General features: G+C 40.7%; 1 protein-coding gene across 5 annotated transcripts in view; it reads left to right on the top strand.

Moving 5' to 3' along the window:
* The window catches only part of nol4lb (nucleolar protein 4-like b), a 366154-nt gene that overhangs the window by 70746 nt on the left and 271161 nt on the right, over positions 1 to 24247 (top strand). The window lies entirely within an intron of this gene.

Below are 24247 nucleotides of genomic sequence, written 5' to 3'. Positions count from 1 at the left end.
CTTCACCCAGAGAATGGTGGCTGTGTGGAATGCTCTCCCCCAGAGGGCAGTGGAGGCCCAGGCTCTGGATTCATTTAAGAAAGAATTGGGCAGAGCGCTCAAGGATAGTGGAATCAAGGGTTATGGAGATAAGGCAGGAACAGGATACTGATTAAGGATGATCAGCCATGATTATATCGAATGGTGGTGTAGGCTCTAAGGGTAGAATGGCCTACTCCTGCACCTATTGTCTATTGTCTATCTATTATCTATTGTCTCTCAATTACGGAATCAACCCAGTGGACCTCCTCTGCCACCCTGCAAATATATCCTTTCTCAAATAAGGAGATCAAAACTGTACTTCAAATGTGCCCTTACCAGAAGCCTAAATAGTTGGTGCACAACCTCTCTATTTGTAAGCTCCATTCCACTAGCAATGAGGACGGTCTTCAATTTGCCACCTTAATTACATGCTGCACATTCAAACCAACATTTTGTGACTCATGCACAAGGACACTCAGGTTCCCCTGCACAGTAGCATGCTGCTAGGTCACCCCACAGCCTCCAATACTCCAGGGAAAATAGTCCCAGTCTATTCAGTCTCTCCCTGTAGCCCATACCCTCCAACACTGGCAACATTCTTGTAAATCTTTTCTGCATCCTTTCATGTTTAACAAGGTATTTGCTAAAGCAGAGAGACCAGAATTGAATGCAGTATTCCAAAGGTGGCCTAACCAATGCCTGTACAGTTGCAACATGACATTCCAACTCCTATACTCAATGCACTGACCAATAGTACAAGATAAAATAGGGTAAGTCAGCACGGCTTCGAGAAGGGATAGTCATGCCTGAAGGAGGTAACAAGCAAATCAGACAAGAGAGAGCCAGTGGATGTGATCTATTTGGATTTCCAGAAGACCTTTGACAAGGTGCTGCATAAGAGGCTGCTGAATAAGTTAAGAGCCCATGATGTTTGAGGCATGGTACTGGCATGGACAGAGGGTTGACTGATTGGCAGAAGGCAGATAATATGGCTAAAGGGGTCTTTTTCAGGATGGCAGCCAGTGACTAGTGGAGTTCTACAGGTTAGGACCAGAAATATTTACATTATATATTAGCTATCTTGACAAAGGAACTGAGGGCATTGTTGCTAAGTTTGCAGATGACACAAAGATTGGTGGAGGGGCAGGTCATGTTGAGGAAGCAGGGAGGCTGCAGAAGAACTTGGATAGGCTAGGAGAGTGGGAAAGAAGTGGCAGATAGAATACAAAATGGGAAAACGTGAGGCTTTGTATTTTAGTAGAAAGAATAGAGGCATAGACTATTTTTTTAAATTGGGAGAGGCTTTGGAAATCTGAAGCACAAAGGGAATTAGAAGTCCTAGTTCAGATTCTCTTCAGGTTAACACATGCACTTTCAGTTGGTAGTTGGAAAGGTAAATGCACTGTTAGCATTCGTTTCAAGACGGTTAGAATACAAAAGCAGAAATGTAGTGCTAAGTCTGTATATGGCTGTACTCAGACTGTATTTGGAATAATCAGAGCAGTTTGGGCCCTATATCAAAGCAAGTATGAACTTGCTTCAGAGGGTGTCCAGAGGAGGTTTACAAGAATGATCCTGGGGATGAAGGGCTTGTCATATGGGGAGCAGTTGAGGTCTCTGGGTCTGTACTTGATGGATTTTAGAAGGGTAATGAAGGATCTGATTGAAACTTACAGGATACTGAGAGACAAAACTTGACCTACTCTTGGGAAATAAGGCAGGGCAAGTAACTGAGGTGTCAGTGGGCCAGCCACCATAATTCTATTAGTTTTAAAATAGTGATGGAAAAGGAGAGACCAGATCTAAAAGTTGACGTTCTAAATTGGAGGATGGATAATTTTGATGGTATTAGGCGGGAATTTTCAAAAGCTGATTGGGGGCAGACGTTCGCAGACAGACGGCTGGAAAATGGGAAGCCTTCAGAAATGGGATGACGAGATCCAAAGACAGTATGTTCCTGTTAGGCTGAAAGGAAAGACTGGTAGGTGTAGGGAATGTTGGATGTCACAAAGCTAGTCCCTTTTTTCGAAAAGCTGTTCCTTTTCTCAAGGATACTGTGTCCTTGGTTTTTCTCAGAGGGGTCATAAACCAGCTCCCGGCTCAGAGGTGACTAAGCTTCATACAGAGACTAATGGGTATTGAGAGGCTTTTTTGTTTATATGTAAACACATGAGACTTCAGACCAAAGTGGTCATGTTTTAGAAGTGACCTGTACAATGAAAGAAGAGTGGTCAGCTCTCTAGCTGAGCAGTTCAGTCCAGAACTAGTTAGGAGTTCAGCTGTGGACTGTGTGAACAGGCTGCAAAAACTCTCTCCTTCTGCCCTTCTAATGTCAACCTGTAAGCATTTGTTCCATTTTTACTGTTTTTTTAAGGAGGTTTGCTTATTAGGACTGTTGTGTGCATTCAGAACTGCATAATTAAGTCTAGTTTGGATAGAATGAGTTCTGTAGGGATTCTTTGTGTTTCATAGTGTAAATTTGTGAATACATTTTTGTCTATTTTAAAACCTGGTAGTCAACGTAGCTAACTTACTCCAGGTAATTTTCACAGTACACTCACCGAAACAAATTGCAAAGTTATGGTCTGGGCCGCCTGCTTAAGAATGTTTTCAATGGTCTGGCCTAGTCCATAACAGATTGGGGGCGCTTTGCAGGATTTCAAACAGCGAATGATAGTTGCTAGTGTCTGTATTTTGGGTGTTGCTTTGGTTGGGTAGACAAAGCTTGGGATAGTAATAGCTCTTTCAGTCACCAAACATTTTCTGGAAGTGGAGGCGTTGACCTTGGAAGGTTTGCAAAATGTGAATAAGACCAAGCTGCAGGAATTAGTGGACACGCTGCAATTAGAGCTGCCTGCTTCTGTGAGGAAAGGAGAGATCATTGCAGCAGTAGCTCAGTATTTAAACTTGCTGGAGAAACCATAAGAATCTGTAGAGATAGAAAGAATTCAATTGGAAATCAAGCAGCTTGAGTTAGAGGCAAGAGATCAGGAAAGGGCAACAGAAATGAAACAGTTTGAGTTATGATTAAAATCAGAAGATGGGAAAAAGAGAAAGCAGAAGAGAGGGAAAAAGAGCAACAGAAGAGAAAGAGAGAGCAGCAGAAGAGAGAGAAAAAGTGTGTGTTTGAACTTCAGAAACTGACACTTAAAAAGGAAAGTCAGCCTTAAAAGGCTGGAGATAAAGGCTGAAGGTAACTTTAATGAGGGAGAGTGAGGAGGAGCAAGCCCCTGGTATTCAGGACCCTAGTGAGAAACTGTTTAAGTATGTTCTAGCATTGCCTAAATTCGATGAGAAGGATGTGGAGGCCTTTTTCATCTCATTTGAAAAGGTAGCTAAACAAATGCAGTGGCCAGTGACAATGTTGATTTTGTTGATCCAAACAAAACTTGGAGGTAGGGCTAGTGAGGTATTCACATCATTATCAGAGGAGGTATCTGGGAGTGTGAGGAAGTGAAAAAAGCCATTTTAAGTGCATATGAGCTTGTACCAGAACTCTATAGACAATGTCTCAGGAATCTAAAGAGGAACCCAGGCCAAACCTACATTGAGTTCGAAACGATCAAACAGAGTCAAACCTGTGATGCCCTTAGTGAGGTAATTATTTTGGAGGAATTCAAAAATTCACTACCTGAAGTAGTATGAACTCATGTGAAAGAGCACAGAGTTAAAACAGCAAGGTTAGCAGCTGAAGTGGCTGCTGATCATGAGCTGGTCCATAAAACTTGGTGTGGCTTCCAGAATCAATTTCAATCCATGAGGGATAGAAACTGGGGCAAAGAGGCGTCCTCACGTGGAAAGGGAAAGATAGATCTCAGTGAAGATCATAAGGATAACTTACCACAGGGTAAAAAAGAAACCCTCGAGGGGGACAAAGAAGTTAAAAAGCTCCAGTGTTTTCATTGTAATAAAGTGGGCCACACAAAATCACAGTGTTGGTGGGCTTGGAGAAAGCCAGATATAGGAAATCTGGACAAGCCTGGGAGTTTTGTTAGAGTAGTAACAAAAAGCACAAGGGAAGTTAGACAATTGCCTCAGAGTGTACAAGATGATCAGAGGTTGATTAAGGAGTAAGTGCCAGACCTGCTTAAAAAATATACATGCAAGGGTAAAGTTTATTCACATAGGCCAGGAATAGCAGATAAAGAGGTTACAATATTAAGGGACACAGGATCCTCTCAGTCTGTGATGCTGAAGGATGAGGAGATATGTACTCGAAGGACTATTGCCAGAAAAGGTACTCATAACAGGAATTCATGGTGAGACAAAAAGTACTCAGTTATGTAAAATGAGGTCAGAAAGTCCAGAGAGGAGTGGAGAATTTGTGGTAGGAGTACTAGACAAACTCTCAGCTCCAGGAATACAATTTGTCCTTGTAAATGATATAGCTGATTCACCGGTAGGCATGCTGCCTACTCTAGTTGAAAAACCAATGGAGACGCAGGCAACTGAAGAAATGAAAGATGTTTGTCCAGCAATTTTTCCAGATTGTGTGATCACAAGATCACAGAGGCACAAGGTGAAGCAGGAGAGATCAAAAAGCACAGATAAGGAAGCTGACATAGCTTTGTCCGAGAATTTTTTTGATCAGATAAGTGGGACAGAGCAGGAGCAACTAGGTAAACATGCAAGTATCTTTAGTTCTGCTGAGCTGATTGAGTTACAGCAAAAAGATGAGAAGTTAAAGCAGTTGTATCAAAAGGCATATATAGAGAATGAGAGTGAGTGCATCCCTTTGTATTATTACTTAACAAATGATGTCTTAATGAGGAAATGGAGACCATCATTCAAGTGGATGAGAAATAGGCAGAAGTTCATCAACTTGCTTTGCCAGTAGGGTGTAGAAAGGAGGTGATGCGAGTGGCACATGAGCTACCACTTGAAGGTCATTTATAAGTGAGGAAAACACAGGCTAAAATGCAAAGGCATTTTTACTGGCCTGGACTACACAAGGATGTAGTTAAATTTTGCCAGATGTTTCATACATGTCAGCTAATGGGAAAACCACAGGCAGTAATAAAACCTTCACCTTTTATACCTATTCCAGCATTTAGTAAACTTTTCACAAGAGTCTTGACTGTGTAGGTGCCCTACCTCAAACAAAAACTGGGAATAGGTATTTATTAACAATAATGAATGTGTCGACTAGATTTCAGAGGCATTCCCATTATGCAATATCACAGCTAAAAGGGTTGGAGAAGAATTACTTACATTTTTTATTAGATACAGACTACCAACAGAGATCCAGTCAGATCAAGAATCAAATCACATCCAAACTATTCAAGTTTATGGATAACTTGGGAATAAAGCAATTCAAATCTACTGCGTACCATTCAGAATCTCAGGGAGCGCTAGAGAGATGGCATCGAACACTGAAGACCATGTTGAGGTCTTACGGTCAGGATTATCCAGATGATTGGGATAAGGGAGTTCCGTTTGTACTGTTTGCGATCAGAGATGCACCGAATGGATCGACTAAATTCAGTCCATTTAAATTAATTTTTAGCCATGAAGTAAGAGGACCGTTAAAATTGATTAAGGAGAAATAATAAGTCAGAATTCAGAGACCACCTATTTGGACTATGTGTCAAATTTTAGAGAACAATTAAATAGAGCTGGAGAGTTGGTGAGACAGCATTTAAAAGTATCACAACATACAATGAAACAGGAAGCAGATAAGAAATCACAAATTTGCAATTGAGGATAATGTATTTGTTTTATGATTTGGAGATGCCGGTGTTGGACTGGGGTGTATAAAGTTAAAAATCACACAACACCAGGTTATAGTCCTACAGATTTAATTGGAAGCACTAGCTTTCGGAGCGCCGCTCCTTCATCAGGTGGTTGTGGAGGACACAATTGTAAGGCACAGAATTTATAGCAAAAATTTATAATGTGATGTAACTGAAATTATAAATTGAAAAATACCTTGATTGTCTATTGATTCTTTCATCTGTTCGAATACCATGATAGTTTCACTTCTTTCATGTGTAAATCACAAAACTTTTTTTTTAAAGTTGCATGCTCAGGTTAACTGTAACAATTGGTGTTAGCTAGACAATATGTTGAAGGTGTTAGCCCCCTGTGTTCATGCCATGATGTTTAGATTGATTGATTCTCATCTAAAAAATGAGATAACAGCGTTTTACATGAATTCATGCAGTTTTTGAGCAAAGTACAATGTAACTCTGCAAGTACAAATTCACCCCACAAACGTATATGCATATGTGTGCATGTGGGTCTTTGTGTGTGTGTGTGTGTGTGTCTGTCTGTCTGGGTTGGGGGGTTGAGTGTGAGAGAGTGTATATGTGTGTGTGTGTGTGTATGTGAGTGCAGAAGTGTCTTAAGTCTGTGAGAGGGTGCATGTATGAGTGTGGGAGTGTGCTTCCAATTAAACCTGTTGGACAATAACCTGGTGTTGTGTGATTTGTATTTGTTTTACTTCCAGTAACAGGTGTGCCTTTAAAAGCAAGATTTAGTGGACTGTATCAAATTGAGAGGAAACTGAGTGAGGTGAACTACTTGATAAGAACTCCAGACAGGAAGAAATCTCACAGAATGTGTCATGTGAATATGCTCAAAAGGTATTTTGATAGGGAAGGAAAGCAAGAGGAGAAGGTGTTAATGATTACAGCACAGAAGGAAGAACCAAGTTCAGAGGATTCTGAATTGGACATTCCTCAAATCAAGTTGGACAGTGAGCAAGTTGTCAAACATTGGGATGAATTATTGAGTTACCTTCCACAAGAAAATTGAAATGACCTGAAAAAGTTATTACTATGATATGGGGAGATATGCAGAAATAAACAGGGAAATACTAACCAAATGTACATGATGTAGATATAGGAGATGCTGTTCCGACTAATCAACACCCTTATAGGAATAACCCTCTAAAGCTGGCACAGGTTCAGAAGGAGATAGAACACTTGCCATAAGATGGCATAAATCGAAGTGAGTTACAGTGACTGGAGCCCACCCATAGTCGTGGTGCCAAAGCTAGATGGTACCCAACTGTTATGTGTGGGTGTTGGAGGCTGAGGGATGATTTTATAGAGGTATATAAAATCATGAGGGGCATGGATAGGATAAACAGACAAAGTCTTTTCCCTGGGGTGGGGGAGTCCAGAACTAGAGGGCATAGGTTTAGGGTGAGAGGGGAAAGATATAAAAGAGACCTAAGGTGCAACTTTTTCACGCAGCGTGTGGTACGTATATGGAATGAACTGCCAGAGGAAGTGGTGGAGGCTGGCACAATTGCAACATTTCGAGTCCTAGAGATGTACAGCATGGAAACAGACCCCTCAGTCCAACCCGTCCATGCCGACCAGATATCACAACCCAAACTAGTTCCACCTGCCAGTACCCAGCCCATATCCCTCCAAACCCTTCCTATTCATATACATGTCCAAATGCCTCTTAAATGTTGCAATTGTACCAGCCTCCACCACATCCTCTGGCAGCTCATTCCATACACATACCACCCTCTGCGTGAAAACGTTGTCTCTTAGGTCTCTTTTATATCTTTCCCCTCTCACCCTAAACCTATGCCCTCTAGTTCTGGACTCCCCCACCCCAGGGAAAAGACGCTGTCTATTTATCCTATCCATGCCCCTCATAATTTTGTAAACCTCTATAAGGTCACCCCTCAGCTTCTGACGCTCCAGGGAAAACAGCCCCAGCTTGTTCAGCCTCTCCGTATAGCTCAGATCCTCCAACCCTGGCAACATCCTTGTAAATCTTTTCTGAACCATTTCAAGTTTCACAACATCTTTCCGATAGGAAGGAGACCAGAATTGCACACAATATTCCAACACTGGCCTAACCAATGTCCTGTGCAGCTGCAACATGACCTCCCAACTCCTGTACTCAATACTCTGACCAAATGCCTTCTTCACTATCCTATCTACCTGCGACTCCACTTTCAAGGAGCTATGAACCTGCAGTCCAAGGTCTCTTTGTTCAGCAACACTCCCTAGGACCTTACCATAAAGTGTATAAATCCTGCTAAGATTTGTTTTCCTAAGATGCAGCACCTCGCATTTATCTGAATTAAACTCCATCTGCCACTTCTCAGCCCATTGGCCCATCTGATCCAGATCCTGTTGTAATCTGAGGTAACCTTCTTTGCTGTCCACTACACCTCCAATTTTGGTGTCATCTGCAAACTTACTAACTGTAACTTAAAAGGCATTTGGATGGGTTTTTTAATAGGAAGGATTTGGAGGGATATTGTCCAGGTGCTGGCAGGTGGGACTGGATTGCGTTGGGATATCTGGTCGGCATGGATGAGTTGGACCGAAGAGTCTGTTTCTGTGCTGTACATCTCTATGATTTTATGATTATCTCAAAATCAATGCCGTTAAAAAGACTGATGCTTATCCAATTCCACGGTTGGAGGACAATGTTGAAATAATGGGACAAGCAACTGACATTTCTAAGTTGGGCTTGCTCAGAGGCTACTGGCAAGTACCTCGGTTAGAGAGAGCAAAGGCAATTTCGGATTTTGTAACACCAAATGGACTACATCAGTTCAAAGTCATGCCATTTGGTATGACTTCAGAGACTGTGTTGTTTATACTGATGACCTGGTGATTTTTAGTCACTCCTGGAAAGAACATTTACAGTATTTATCAAATTCGTTCAATCGACTTCAGAAGGCAGGCTTGCTGGTAAACCTAGCTAAAAGTGAATTTGCCAAAGCCCAAGTCACCTTCCTGGGCCATGTTATTGGACACAGACACAGGCTGTGAAAAATGAAAGTAATTGTGGCATTTCCCACACTGTCGATGAAAAAAAGCAGTACGATTCCTGGGATTGAGTGGATTTTACTGAACGTTTCTGCAGAACTTTAGCAGTGTGGCTGCTCCACTCACCGAATTGTTAAAAAAGGGCAAGAAGTTTCAGTGGACAGCGGACTGTCAAAAAGCATTTGACAGCCTAAAAACTGTGTTAACCACTGCCCAGTATTAGCCACACCGGATTACATGAAGCCCTTTAATGTGGCTATCGATGCCAGTGATGCAGGTGTCGGTGCAGTGCTCCTACAGGAGGATGACAAGGGGAAAGAAAGACCCATTGGGTATTTTTCCAGGAAGTTGAACATTCATCAACAGAATTATTCAACGGTGGAGAAAAAGACTTTGAGCTTAGTGTTGGCATTACAACACTTCCATGTTTATATTACCAGCAATGCATCTGAGACAATCATGTACACTGATCAAAACCCACTGGCATTTGGGAAAATTTAAGGACAAAATTGTCAGACTGTGGAGCTTCTTGTTGTAGCCGTACAATTTGATAATTGTGCATGTGGCAGGTCACGAAAACATTATTGCTATTATCAAGACTCGGATGAGATACGGAGGCATTCCGTGGCGGGTATGCCACGGCCTGAATTCTCATGTGGTTGTGCATGTTTGCATGTGTATAGTTAGTATAGTGCAGATGTGTGTTTTAGACTACTAACCAGTTTGTTTTTGAAGGGTTTTTAAAAATGAAGCCATCTTTTGATATTGATGGTTTTGTTTTCAAGCGGGGAGGTGTCACAAAGCTCATCCCTTTTTTCTAAAAGCTGTTCGTTTTCTGAAGGATATTGTATCCTTGGTTTGTTTTCAGAGGGGTCATAAACCAGTTCTCGCCTCAGAGGTGACTAGTTTTGGTACAGAGATTAAAGGGTATTGAGAGGCCTTTTTGTTTTTATGTAAACAGGTGAGACTTCAGGTTAAAGTGGTCACTTTTTAGAAGTGACCTGTATAATGAAAGAGGAGTGGTCAGCTATCTAGCTGAGCAGTTCAGGCCAGAACTAGTTAGGAGTTCAGCTGTGGACTGTGTGAACCGGCTGCAAAAACTCTCTCTTCTTCTGCCCTTGTAAATTCAACCTGTAAGCATTTGTTCCATTTTACTGTTTTTTTAGGCGGTTTGCTTATTAGGATTGTTGTATATATTTGGAACAGCATAATTAAGTCTAGTTTGGATAGACTGAGTTCTGAAGGGGTTCTTTGTTCCGTTCTTTGCGTTTCACTGCGTAATTTTGTGAATAAAGTTTTGTCTGTTTTTAAAACCTGGTAGTCAACCTAGCTAACTTACTCTGGGTAATTTTCACTGTACACTTACCAAAACAAATTGTAAAGTTACGGTCTGGGCTGCCTACTTAAGAATGTTTTGAGTGGTCTGGCATCGTCCATAACACTGGATGACTAGAGTAATTGAGGGTTTGGTTAAGAAAAAGAAAGAAGCATTATGTCAGGTATAGACAGGATAGATTGAGTGAATCCTTCAAAGAGTATAAAGGCAATAGGAGTATACTTAAGAGAGAGATCAGGAGGGAAAAAGGGGGACATGAGATAGCTTTGGCAAATAGAGTTAAAGAGAATCCAAAAGATTTTTACAAATACATTAAGGACAAATGAGTAACTAGGGAGAGAATAGGGCCCATCAAAGATCTGCAAGGCGTCATTTGTGTGAAGCTGCATGAGATGGGGTAGATACTAAACAAGTATTTTGCATCAGTGTTTACTGTGGAGAAGGACATGCAAGATATAGAATGTAGGGAAGTAGATGGTGACATCTTGAAAAATGTCCATATGACACAAAAGGAAGTGCTGGATGCCTAGAAATGTATAAAAGTGGATAAGTCCCCAGGACCCAATCAGGTGTAACCTAGAATTCTGCTGGAAGCTAGGGAAGTGATTGCTAGGTCCCTTGTTGAGAATTTTGTATCATTGATAGTTACAGGTGAGGTGGCAGAAGACTGGAGGTTGGCTAACGTGGTGCCACTATTTAAGAACAGTGGTCAGGACAAGCCAGGACCGGTGAGCCTGACATCGGTGGTGGGTAAGTTGTAGGAGGGAATCCTGAGGGACAGGATGTACATGTATTTGGAAAGGCAAGACTAATTAAGGATAGTCAGCATGGCTTTGTGCATGGGAAATCACGTCTCATGGATTTGATTGAGTTTTTTGAAGAAGTAACAAAGAGGATTGATGAGAGCAGTGCTGTAGACGTGATCTATATGGACTTTAGTAAGGCATTTGACAAGGTTCCCCATGGGAGACTAGTTAGCAAAGTTAGATCTCATGGAATACAGGGAGAACTAGCCATTTGGATACAGAATTGGCTCAAAGATAGAAGACAGAGGTAGTAGTGAAGGGTTGTTTTTCAAACTGGAGGCCTGTGACCAGTGGAGTGCCACAAGGATTGGTGCTGGGTCCACTACTTTTCATCATTTATATATAAATGATTTGGTTGCGAGCATAAGAGGTATAGTTAGTAAATATGCAGATGACACTAAATTTGGAGGTGTAGTGGACAGTGAAGAAGGTTACCACAGATTACAAAGGAATCTTGATCAGAATGGGCCAATGGGCTGAGAAGTGGCAGATGAAGTTTAATTTAGATAAATGTGAGGTGCTGTACTTTGGGAAAGCAAATCATCGCAGGACTTATACACCTATCGGTAAGGTGCTAGGGAGTGTTGCTGAACAAAGAGACCTTGGAGTGCAGGTTCATAGCACCTTGGAACGAGATTTATTGGTAGATAGGATAGTGAAAAGGCATTTGGTATGCTTTCCTTTATTGGTCAGACTATTGAGTGCAGGAGTTGGGAGGTCATGTTGCAGCTGTACAGGACTTGATTAGGTCACTTTTGTAATATTGCATGTAATTCTAGTCTCCTTCCTATCAGAAAGATGTTACCACCAGTGCCACATGCTAGTGTGGCAAGGAATAGAATGTTGGGCAAAAGAATGCATGGCTAAAGAACTGGTGCAGAGGGCAGGGTTTCAGGTTCTTGGATTATTGGGACCTCTTCTGGGACAAGGGTAACCTGTAAAAGAGGGATGAGTTGCGCCTAAACTGGAGGGGAACCAATATCCTCACAGGGAGGTTCGCTAGTGCTACTTGGGAGGGTTTAAACTAGAGTGACGGGGGAGGTGGGGGGGCGGGGAGGGTTGGGAACCAGAGCAGCAGTTCAGTAAGTGGAGAAATTGAGGGAAAGGTACATGTTAGGACTGTAAATCAGAAAGAAAGGACAGGCAGAGACAAGTAAAGAAAGGTACATGTTAGGACTGTAAATCAGAAAGAAAGGACAGGCAGAGACAAGTAAATGAACATGATGGGCTGAAGTGTGTTTATTTCAATGCAAATATTATAGCTAAGGCAGTTGAGCTTAAAGCCTAGGTCAGGACATGGGACGATGAAGTTGTAGACATTACAGAAACTTGGTTGAGGGGGGACAGGGCTGGCTGCTCAACGTTCCAAGGTTTCGTTGTTTTAGATGAGATAGAAAGGAGGGTAAAACAAGTGGAGGAGTTATATTACTAATTAGGGAGAATGTTAAGTCTGTACTCGGGGAGGACATATTGAAGCACCCATTCACTGAGGCAATATGGGTAGAGCTCAAAAATAATATGTGTGCAATCAGATGGGTATAATATGATAGGATTATACTATAGGCTCCCAACTGCCTCTAAGACATTGTGGAACAAATATATAAGCAGATTATGGAAATATGCAATAAAAACATAGAGTTGTTATAGTGGCTGACTTTAACTTCTCCAGTATTGATAGGGACTCTCTTAGAGCAAGAGGCTTAGAAGAGGCAGAATTTGTTCAGAGCATCCAAGACAGTTTCTTGAAACAGTATGTGGATAGTCCAACTGGAGGAGGGGCCAGACTGGATTTTGTATTGGCTAATGAACCTGGCCGAGTGTTTTGAAAATGGTGATCATAACACCTTAAGTTCAAAGACAGCTATGAATAAGGCTAAGTCAGGACCTTGCGAGAAGATATTAAATTGGAGGAGAGCAAATTACATAAGTATTAGACAGGGGCTGGGAGTGTTAATTGGGAGGAGCTGTTATTAGGCAAGTCCATATTTGACATTGTTTGAAGACTTACTGATGAGAGTTCAGGACTGACGTGTACCAGTGAGGAGGTAGGACAAGGATGGCTTGTTAAGGGATTCTTGGATAACGAGGAAGGTTGTGAATTTAGTCAAAAGGGAAAAAGAAGTATATATAACATTTAGGAAGCTAAAACCAGACATGGCCAATGAGCAATATAAAGAAAGTCCTCAAGTAGGGAATTCGGAGAGCAAGAATGGTCCATGAAATGACCTTGGCAAGTAGGGTTAAAGAGAATCCAAGGCATTCTATACTTAGTTTAAAAACAAGAGAATAACTAGGAGAAGGTAGAAGGTAGAACTACTCAAGGATAAAGGAAGGAACTTGAGCTTGGAGGCAGAAGATTGGGGTGAGTACTTTGCATCAGTATTCACCCAGGAGAAGGATATTGAGGACAGAGAAATTTGTGTGGAGCATGCTAATATGCTAGGGCATTTTGAGATCAAGATAGAAGTGTGTTGGGTCTCTTGAAGATTGTTAAGATGAATACAACCCCCGGGCCCAGGTTATTGAGAGAGAGAAAAGAGGAGACTGCTGGGGCCTTGACCAAGATCTTTGTGTCTTCGTCAGCCACCGGAGTGGTCCTAGAGGACTGGCAAGCAGCTAAATATTGTTTCTCTTTTCACTAAGGGAAGTAGGGATAATTCAGGAAAGTTTAGATTTTGACTCTTGCATCTTGTTGCATTTGGCAGCACTTGGCCCATATCCTTCTAAACTCTTCCTATTCATATACCCATCCAGATGCCTTTTAAGTGTTGTAATTATACCAGCCTTCACTACTTCCTCTGGCACCTCAATCCATACATGTACCGTCCTCTGCTTGAAAATGTTGCCTCTTAGGTCCCTTTTAAATCTTTCCCATCTCACCTTAAACCTATGCCCTCTAGTTCTGGACTCCCCCACCCCAGGGAAAAGACCTTGTCTATTTACCCTATCCATGCCCCTCATGATTTTATAAACCTCTGTAAGGTCACCCTCAGATTCCAACACTCTAGGGAAAACAGCTCCAACCTATTCAGCCTCTCCCTATAGCTCAAACCCTCCAACTTTGGCAATATCCTTGTAAATCTTTTCTGAACCCTTTCATTTTCACAACATCCTTCTTATAAGAGGGAGACCAGAATTGCACACAATATTCCAAAAGTGGCCTAAGCAACGTCCTGTAGAGCTGCAACATGACCTCCCAACTCCTATACTCAATGCCCTGTCAATAAAGGAAAGCATACTAAATGCCGTCTTCACTATCCTATTTACCTGCGATTCTACTTTCAAGGAGCTATGAACCTGCACCCCAAGGTCTCTTTGTTCAGCAACACTCCCTAGGACCTTACCATTAAGTGTATACGTCCTGCTCTGATTTGCTTTTCCAAAATACAGCACCTTGCATTTGTCTAAAATAAACTCCATCTGCCTCTCCTTGGCCCATCTGAACAAGAACCCATTGTAATCTGAGGTAACCTTCTTTGCTGTCCACTACACCTCCAATTTTGGTATCATCTGCAAACTTACTAACTATACCTCCTATGTTTACATCCAAATATTGCATTTTGGGAGATCAAATGTTAAGGAAAAATATATCCAGTTAATGACAGCACCCTGAACAGCATTGATGCATGGAAGTATCTTGGGTTTCAAGTCCATAGCTCCCTGAAAGTGGCCGTGTAAGTAGACAAGGTTCTAAAGAAGGCATGTGGCATGCTTGCGTTTATTGGTCGGGGAATTGAGTACAAGAGTGAGGATCCATCTTGCAAATGTTTTTGACTTAAAACGTACTTAAAACATACTTAAAACATTGCATTCAAATCTGTTCACCACATTACTGGAAGGATGTGGAGGCTTTGGAGGGGGTGCAGAGAGGTATACCAGGATGTTAGGAGAAAGTGAAGGCTGCAGATGCTGGAGATCAGAGTTGAGAGTGCAGTGCTGGATAAGCACAGCAGGTCAGGCAGCATCTGAGGAACAGGGGAATCGACATTTCGGGCATAAGCCCTTCATCAGGAATGTTTTAGCCCTGATGAAGGGCTTATACCTGAAACGTCAATTCTCCTGCTCCTCGGATGCAGGCTGGCCTGCTGTGCTTATCCAGCACCACACTCTATACCAGGATGTTGCCTGGATTAGAGGGCATAAGCTAAAAAGAGAGGCTGGAAAAACTCTAGTTGCTTTCTCTGGACTAGCGGAGGCAGAGGGCAGACTTGATAGAAATTTATAAAATTATGAGATGCATAAATAGGGTTGACAATCTGAACCTTTTTCCCAGAGTTGAAATGACTAATGCTAGGGGGAAAGTTCAAAGGAGACGTAAGGGGCAAGTTTCCCACACAGATGGTAGAAGTCTGGAACCTGCTGTCAGGGGCGATGGTGGAAGCAAATACGATAAGGGCATTTAAGGGATTTTCATACAATCTCATGAATATACAAGGAATGGAAGGACATGGACCAAGGGCAGGCAGAAAGGATTAGTTTAATTTGGTGTCATGTTTGGCACAACATTGTGGGCTAGCGGGCCAGTTCCTGTGCTGTACAATTCTGTGTTCTACAAGGGTTAAGAAATATGTCAGCTGTGATCAAATGGCGGAGCAGACTCAATGCTCCAATGCCTTATGGTCTTAAGTCGCTATGTTGGAACTGTATAAAATGTAGGTAAGGCCACAACTTGAATACTGCATGTTCTGGTCACTACATTATAAGAAGGAGAATGCAGAGGAGATTGACCAGGGTGTTGCCTGAGCTGGAAATATTGGATAGGGTGGGGTTGTTTACTTGGAGCCGCAAAAGCTGAGAGGGTACCAGATAGAAATGAATAAAATTAATGGAAGTGTTTAGAAAGACACTTCTTCCATTGGTGGAGGGGGGGTCAATACAAGGAAGCACAGAATTAAGGTAAGAGGTAGAAAGCTTAGAGGACAGTTGGGGAGAAATGTTTTCACTTAGAGGGTGGTGAGAGACTAGAGCTCACTGCCTGAAAGGGTAGTTGAGTCAGAATCTCTCACAATATGTAATCAGTATTTTGATAATAGTATGCACTGCTAAAAAATGGGATTTGTCTTGTCAGATTTTTGATGATTCAATGAATGACAAGACATTAGGAAATTCAGAGGAACAAGGGGTGTTGGAATGCTTGTCCACAGATTCCTAACGGTGCAGGACAGATTAATTGAGTAGTTAAAAAGGAATACAGAATGCTTCCCTTTATCAGATGTGGCACTTATTATAAAAGCAGGGAGGTCATGTTGGAGCTGTACAGACTTTGCTTAAGCCACAGCTGGAGTACTGTGTGCAGTTCTGACATTACAGAAAGGATGTGATTGCACAGGAGGGGCTGCAAAGGAGATTCACCAGGATGTTGCCTGGAATGGAGCATTTCAGCTTTGAAGAGAGGCTAGATAAGCTCAGATTGTTCTTCTCCGGAGCAGAGAAGGCTGAAGCGTTTAAATGAGGGGCATAGACAGTAAATAGAAAACAGCTATTCCCCTTAGCTGAAGGGTCAATTTAAGGGACATAATTTTAAAGACAGGAAGCTTAGATGCAATTTGAGGGAAAATGATTTCACTAAGACAGGAGGGTAGTGAGGCAGGAAACCTCAGCCTTTTAGAAAACACTTGGATAAGCACTTGAGTATAATAACAAGGCTATGGGCCTAGTGTGAGAAAGTGGGACTAGTGTAGGTATTAGCATATCTTTAGTGATAAATACCTAATGGACGAAAAGGCTCTTCTGTACTGTATAATTCTATGACTGGCATGGACATGATGGGCTAAATAAACATCTGTGTGTCTCAGGTTCTGAAAGGCAATTTCGTTCAAGATTTAAGTGTTTCATTAAAAGTCACTAGCTTTCAATTCATTGGCTGGATTAGGAAAAAAAAAGAATTAATGCAGATCTTTCAATCAAACTTTGGGGATAGGTGGATGTAATTGCGCGAACAATTGAAACACCTGCAATATTATATCCTAATTAAGCTTTAAAGGTAAGAATCTCAGAACAAAAAAAAATCTATTGATAGCTTTGAGGGTTTTTACTATTTGGAAGGAAGCTTGATTTAATTTATCCTGGAAAATAATGTAAATCAGAATTAAACTTGAAGTTAATCAAATGAAGGTATCTTTTTCAGTAAAATGCTACTGTTTGCCTCTTTGTTTTTCACAAATTTGCTTAACCACATGCTTTCCATATGCTATTTTGCCCAATTGCTCACTTATTTGCTTTTTCCAGGAACACAACAAAATGCAGGAAATGTCTAAAAATTGAAAAAAAAGGGCCTCAAAAAAAGACCGGGCAGAAACTTATAGGGTCTGAGCAATGTGAGCTATAATGAGATGTGTGGCAAAATTGATCGACAAATGCAGTGAGGTCCATCTTGACATCGGGAGCAACACGTAATACCTGTTATGACTTTCACAAGTGTCATGGTAACATTCACATTGGCAGCAGCAATATGCCGTTTGACGGGGAATAACATTTGTTAAACGCCTTGTTAGCATCAAACTTGCTCATGAACACCCCACCTCCCATCTTATCAAACTTGCCAAACAGCTAGATATCAGGAAAACTTGACAAATAATTCGGAGCGAGCGCCTGGCAGACTCAGCTCACTGCTTGCTCTGAACAAGCTCCATGTTGAAAACAGGGCACTTATTTAGAAGTAGAAGATAGAAACAGAGTAGCCATTCAGTCCTTGAGCCTGCTCTCCTATTCATTAAAATTGTGGCTAATCATCCAACTCAACAGTCTGTTCCAGCTTTTCCCCGCTATCCTTTGATCTCTTCAGCCCCAAGTGCTATATCCAACTCCTTCTTGAAATCATACAATGTTCTGACTTCAACTGCTTATTTCCACTATCTCACCACTCTCTGGTGAAGAAATTTCTCCTCCTCTCAATCCCAAATGATTTACCCCAAATCCTTAAGACTGTGACCACTGGTTTTGGTCAACATCTCAGGACATGCTCATGGCTACCCACGACGATAGATAGTGACAACGCCAGCCTTTAAAAACCCTCATGGTACATCTCTGATCTATCTACAGGATGCTTCTACATTTCAATGTCGCATCTCAGCCTGCTGCAGCAACTATCATTTGTATACTGCTGCAAGGACACTGTGCTTATAACGATGTTATTCTTGTTCCTGTTCAGATGTGGTACAGCAAACTTGTATAGTTTCTCCACACCCCAGAAATGATCTTAACGCTTCAGGAATCTAACATTTTCTCTCCTGGACCATTTCTCCAGCTACCTATTCATCTGCTCTGTCTTTCTATCTTGCATGCAGCCTTGAGCCCACTGAATGGTCCTCTGGCTAGCAATGGCTGCTACTGTCCAAAGGCACTACTTGCTCTCACCAATCTTTCTCAGCTCTCACTGGGGCCTTTCTGAATGGCTCCACTACCTAAAGACCACACTTATCTGATTGTAAGGACACATGTGTATTCTTCTGTGCTTACTGTCCAGTCGCAGCATCAGTAGTGGGCCCCTTTTCTGGCCGTACTGTTGAGTCTGCCAAATTGCCAGTCCTCTGACTGATTGACAAGATGCAGCTCAGGGTCCTACTGACCACCAATGCAGGGGTTTTTTTGCCTTTTGGCCTGGTAGCAAAACAGCCACCACCAACAGTAAACATGGGGCTCCAGATGCTTTTTCTTGGATGATGTCATACTACTTAGATGTTGTTATATTTATATAAGCAAGTTGAGGGTATTCCATCACATTGTTGACTTGTGCTTGCGGCTGCTGGACAGACTTTGGGGATTCAAAAGACACATTGCTTGCTGCAGAGTGAGAAGCATCTCACCAACTTTTGTAGCTACCAGCATTCATATGGCTGGGTCCAATTCAGTTTCTGGCCAAGGTAATCTCGAGATGTTCTTGATGAAGGATTCATTAACAGCAATGCATTTGAACATCAAAGGGAGATGTTTAGATTCTCTCTTGTTGGAAACGGTCATAGCCCAACCAAACCTGACTCTTGTCGAGATCTTATATTTAAAGACAATTATGAAATAATGGGGCAAACCATATTGTGTTGTTATGAAATCAGACTCATCATGGCAGAACAAGAGACACTATGATTTGCTTATTGGAATCAAATTAAGAAAAGGAAATGAAGTAACTCCCACATAATGAATATGAAAAATTATGGTATCATGAACTTTGGCAGCTATGTATTGGCACATGTTTAAGCTTAAGGAGAAATAATTGAATATTTGTGTTTTGAGGAAAGTTCACTGAACCCACAATGTTAATTCTGATTTTTCTCCACAGATGCTGCCAGAGCATTCAGAGCAATTTGTATTTTTGTTTGTAATTGAATATTCCCCTTACTAAACTAACAACGGATCTGATTTCCAAGTGGAGTAAGCATGTTCTGAATTAGGAGCAAGAAAAATTCATAAAAGTCTTAGTTGCAAAATCTGCAAGTATTTTAACAGTTTTTATCAAAATATTAGAAAGAATGCAATCTATTAACATAACAAATACTAAGCGTGTATTTTGGTTTTCATCAGGTAGTTGGATTCTAAAATAACTTTCTTGGCACTTCATCATGAAGTAATTGTGCCTAAATTTTCACTTATCCTTCAATACAAAAGTTTCCGATAATATGTATCTACATTACCATTGGCCATGCATGAAAGAAAGAATAATAGAATAGGTTAAATATGAAATGTGGCAGCCAATTTTTGAATCGCAAATAGCAACAATACATTTAATGACTGGATATCTGTTTCTGGGATGTTAATTGAGAGATAAATATTAGCTGCACAAAACTCCTCTAGGTCGTCTTTGTAATAATGGCAGGGGAATTTATAAACCTACCTGAAGGAGCAGATGGAGCCTTAGTTTCATGGTTCAATTATGTCAGCCTTGATTTTTGTGCACAAGTCCTGGGCTGAGACTTAAAAAAAAATTCTGATCTGATTGCACTGAAAACATATTAACTGAGCTGTAGTTTACACTGTCTTTGTGTGCCTCTTTCACATAAGGAGCAGTGTATCTTAACATTACAACTGCAGTTAACATTATCTTTTGTTTAAAAAAAAGCAACAAAATGCTCACTTTCCAACATCTCTCTTAACCCTTATATGGCCTGTGTTGTAAGATTGCTCGTCTGACATGTAGTATTGAATGATTCAAAACTTCCTTCAGTTAAGTATAGATAAGACTGAAGCCATCAGCCTAGGCCTTCCAGTAAGAACACTGGTGAATCCTATCAATGTTCATCATTAAATATATTAAGTTATATACTAATGCCAGATGTCTGCATATGCACAGCAAAACTGTTGTCCAATTTGACCTGCTCCTCCACAAGCTTTGTGATACTGGTATCTCAGGGAAAGATTTGGAATTGAAATACATATAGTGGTGTGAATTTCCAATATTTATCCAACATACGCTCACTAAATAAGCTTGGAAAATCTTCTTCATTCAAATGTGATTGGAATTTTAGTCAGCATTGAAGTCATAAATTACTTTCAAAGGACTTCCATGGCACTGAAAATTAACTTTTACAAGTGTGAAGCCTCATCACTTGACATTTCATTTTGTTTAAATCTCTGCTATTAACAGAAAATAAATTTGTGGGTAGCACGGTGGCGCAGTGGTTAGCACTGCTGCCTCACAGTGCCAGAGACCCGGGTTCAATTCCCGCCTCAGGCGACTGTGTGGAGTTTGCACATTCTCCCCGTGTCTGCGTGGGTTTCCTCCAGGGTGCTCCGGTTTCCTCCCACAGTCCAAAAATGTGCAGATTAGGTGAATTGGCCATGCTAAATTGCCCATAGCGTTAGGTGCAGGGGTAAATGTAGGGGAATGGGTCTGGGTGGGTGCGCTTCAGCGGGTCCGTGTGGACTTGTTGGGCTGAAGGGCCTGTTTCCACACTGTAAGTAATCTAAGTAAAATGAAAATAAAGTTTCCAATCTTTTACCTCTTCTTATTTTATCTCTCTTTCCATCTATTTCATTTACTGTACACTATTTACAATTGTATAAATATTATATGTGTGACTCACTGAGACTTTTACAATTCAATTGCCTGAGAAGATACGCGATTGTCCCACTCAGACTGGTCCCAGATCCCCTGTAGAAGGAACTGTTTCAAATTCCTAATGGCCAGAAGTTGCCATTTAAAGGCACAAAAGTCTGGGCAGTTGTTAAGTGCAACTCACGCTAACATCTTCATTCACCACTGAAAGCAAAATCTTCACCATTATCTTCAATTCTTGTCACAACATCTATACTGTTGCTGCAAATTTCATCCCTTTCTCAGATCCACTCATCAATCGCTCAGGTCCTAGGCGACTTACATCAGCCCCAAGTCCAATTCTCATCTTCCTATTAAATCCTTTTATAGCCTCATCCAACCTCACCTTTGTGACTCAAATCAACCAACCTGTCAGGCCTCTAAAAGCTGCATAGTATGAAATTTCCTTCCTAAGATATACCACTTCTCTATCTGCACTTCCTCTTTTTAAGATCCTCCTTAAAATTCACCTCTTTCACCAAGACTTTGGTCTCCCTTCCAATATTTCTTTATCTTCTTCAGTGTTCACTTTTGGCTGATAAACATCCCATAGCACTTCATAGTTATCTAAAATAATGACACCGTATAAGTGCAAATTGTTATCGTAACATCAACTATATTTGAATGAGTTAAATAAGGTTAACAATTTTACATTAGTATCAAAATGAGATTAACCAAATAACCAAGTATTTGATCCATTGATATTGCTATTCTTCATAGGCTTAGCTATGTACATTTACAACCCTTTGTATGAAAGGGTTATCCTCATCTCAGTCCTAAATGATTGGCCCCTTATCTTGAGACTGAGTCCCTGTGTTCTACATTCCCCAATCTGTGGAAACAACTTTTCAACTTTCTGGTGAATCTCTTCTTTATCCCCTCCAGTGTAATCATGTCCTTTCTAAAGTGTTGCAACCAGAAATGCACAATACTCCATTGTGGCCCACCCAATGTTATATAAAGCTTCATAATAACTTCCAAGCCTTTGGATTCAATGCCTTGACTATTCAAGGCAAGTATCCTATATACTTTCTTCACCACTTTATCTAGCTATCCTGTTGCCTTCAAGGGTCTATGGACATGTACAGCAAGACCTTTCTAATCATCTGTACTTCCAAGGGTTCTACTGTTCAATGTGCAGTCCCTTACCTTGTTAGTCCTCCCACAATGCATATCTCTTCACAACTTTCAGGATTAAATAGCTATGTAGCTACAGCGGTCCAAAAGGTGCAATTCATTTTATTGATGCTACTAGGTACATTCTTGTAATTTAATAATTATTTGTTTAACTATTTTCAAAGGTCTTGCCGCAACATTTAAAGGGATAGAGCATTAACCCATATAAATATGTTGAACTAGCGAATAAATTAATTTACTTTGTTAAAATTGGTTATGTATGTGTAATTTATTATTGCAGTCAACCAGTGAACTGCATGGCTTCTGAAAGTCTGTTAGGTATGTTTGCAAGGCATTTGCCAAAAGTCTGCATTGCTGAATATGTTGGAGGCTCATTGGCTTCAAGCCGGAGTAATGGCAGCTGGAGTAATGTTCACGTGTTTAATAATTGCACAGAATTACCACTCAAATAGCCCTAACAGACTGCTGTAGTTCTTTATTGCACACCTTTGTTGTACAGTATGCTCTCCCTGGTCCCTCTATTTTGAGTGTCAAACAATAAGCAATTATGAAATCTTCTGGCTCTCTACTTCAAAGTTACCTGTCAGCACTCACCAAGTCAACTAACACTGGGAATGACTGTTGGCGCAATTTATTTTTATCATTTTTCACAGTTTTTGACTCATATATTCAGGGGTATACCTCGCAAAATAATTTACTTCTATATAGTTGCAAATTGTCTGCCCTCCCTTAGCTGTGGAATTATTGGTTTATACTTCTACAGGGAATATGTGAACAATATTTTCATGCATGCAGATTAATATAAAATATCTTGGGTAAGGAATAACTATTCCCATAGGTAAAGGAGTTTTATGTATACTTGAAATCAAAGGTCTATGTTGGTCTGGTTGGTATTTTAAGTCAGAATGGCACTAATATGGTATCCTCCGCACTGATCAGCCACAGGATGGTGCCTAAAATATTTGAGTTCAGACTCTAAATGTTAGTCATTATCTATATTTCACTAACTATAATTTTGAATTATTTTCCTTCCCAATTCTAATTAACTAATATAATTCAGGCTATCTACTTTAAATTTCCTCCAGTTCTAACCTGCTGGTTTTGGAGGATTGTAATTTATGAGCACCTAAGTGAAATTAGTAGATGTTTAGGGATTGTCAGGTGCTTTGCCCTTTTTGTTTTCATCAACATCCATTTAAATCAAAGTCATGAAAACCATTAATGAGCCTCAACAGATATTCTTCAAAGAGAAGTACTATAAATGCTGGAAATTTGACATAAAAACAGTAATGTTGTACACAGTCAGTAGATATGCCAATATGTGTGAAGAGTAGATATTTAAAGTTTCAGGTGATTGCTACCATCAGCACTAGAAAAAAAGAACAACAATTTATTCTTATATAGCATCTCTAATATATTCAAAAAATCCAAAGCATTTCAGAAGAACATTTTAACCAAAGGATAACCCTGTGCTATATAAGGACATGCCATGACAGAGGTTCAAAAGGTTGGTCAAAAAAAGTAGATCTGAGGAATATCTTACAGGAGAAAATTGAAGTAGAAAGGTGGATGGAAAGATGGAGGAAAAAGGAATTCTAGAGCTTATGGCCAAGGCAATTGAAGGGAAGGCCACCATTGGTGGAATAATTATAAAATCAAACAGACATGAGATTAGAATGAAAGAATCATAGATATCTCAGAGCATAGTGGGCTTGGTGAAGATTACAGAGATAGAGAGAAGCATGGTCAGTCAGGAATTTTAAAGTCAACGTGAGAATTTTAAAGTCAAGGTGTTGCTTAACAAGGAGTCAGTGGAGGTCAGCAAGCATGGGTTGTTAGGAGAATGGGGTTTCTTGCAAGTTAAGACATAGTTAAGGCAAGTTAAGCACAATTTTGCATGACCTCAAGTTGAGGGAGACCAGATAGAAGAGAAATGGAATAGTTAGAGGTTGAGACCTTTTCCAATTCAGGTGAGGGCTTATTAACCTGAATTGCTAACGGTCTAATCTTTCTTGTTGAATGTCAAGACTGCTTTTAATCATGCTAGTATAAGCATGATGATTAGGAGGGAGGAATTTGATGGGTGTTATAAAGCAAAGGTTGAACCCCCACTCTGAGAACTAAAACCAAAACATCCAAAGAGGAGCGCCTCGCCCTATAATCTATAAAAAGA

The sequence above is a fragment of the Chiloscyllium punctatum genome, chromosome 37, assembly GCF_047496795.1.
Source record: "Chiloscyllium punctatum isolate Juve2018m chromosome 37, sChiPun1.3, whole genome shotgun sequence".
NCBI lineage: Eukaryota > Metazoa > Chordata > Chondrichthyes > Orectolobiformes > Hemiscylliidae > Chiloscyllium > Chiloscyllium punctatum.
The sequence above is the reverse complement of the archived record's forward strand: the minus strand, read 5'-3'. Positions and strand labels throughout refer to the sequence as shown.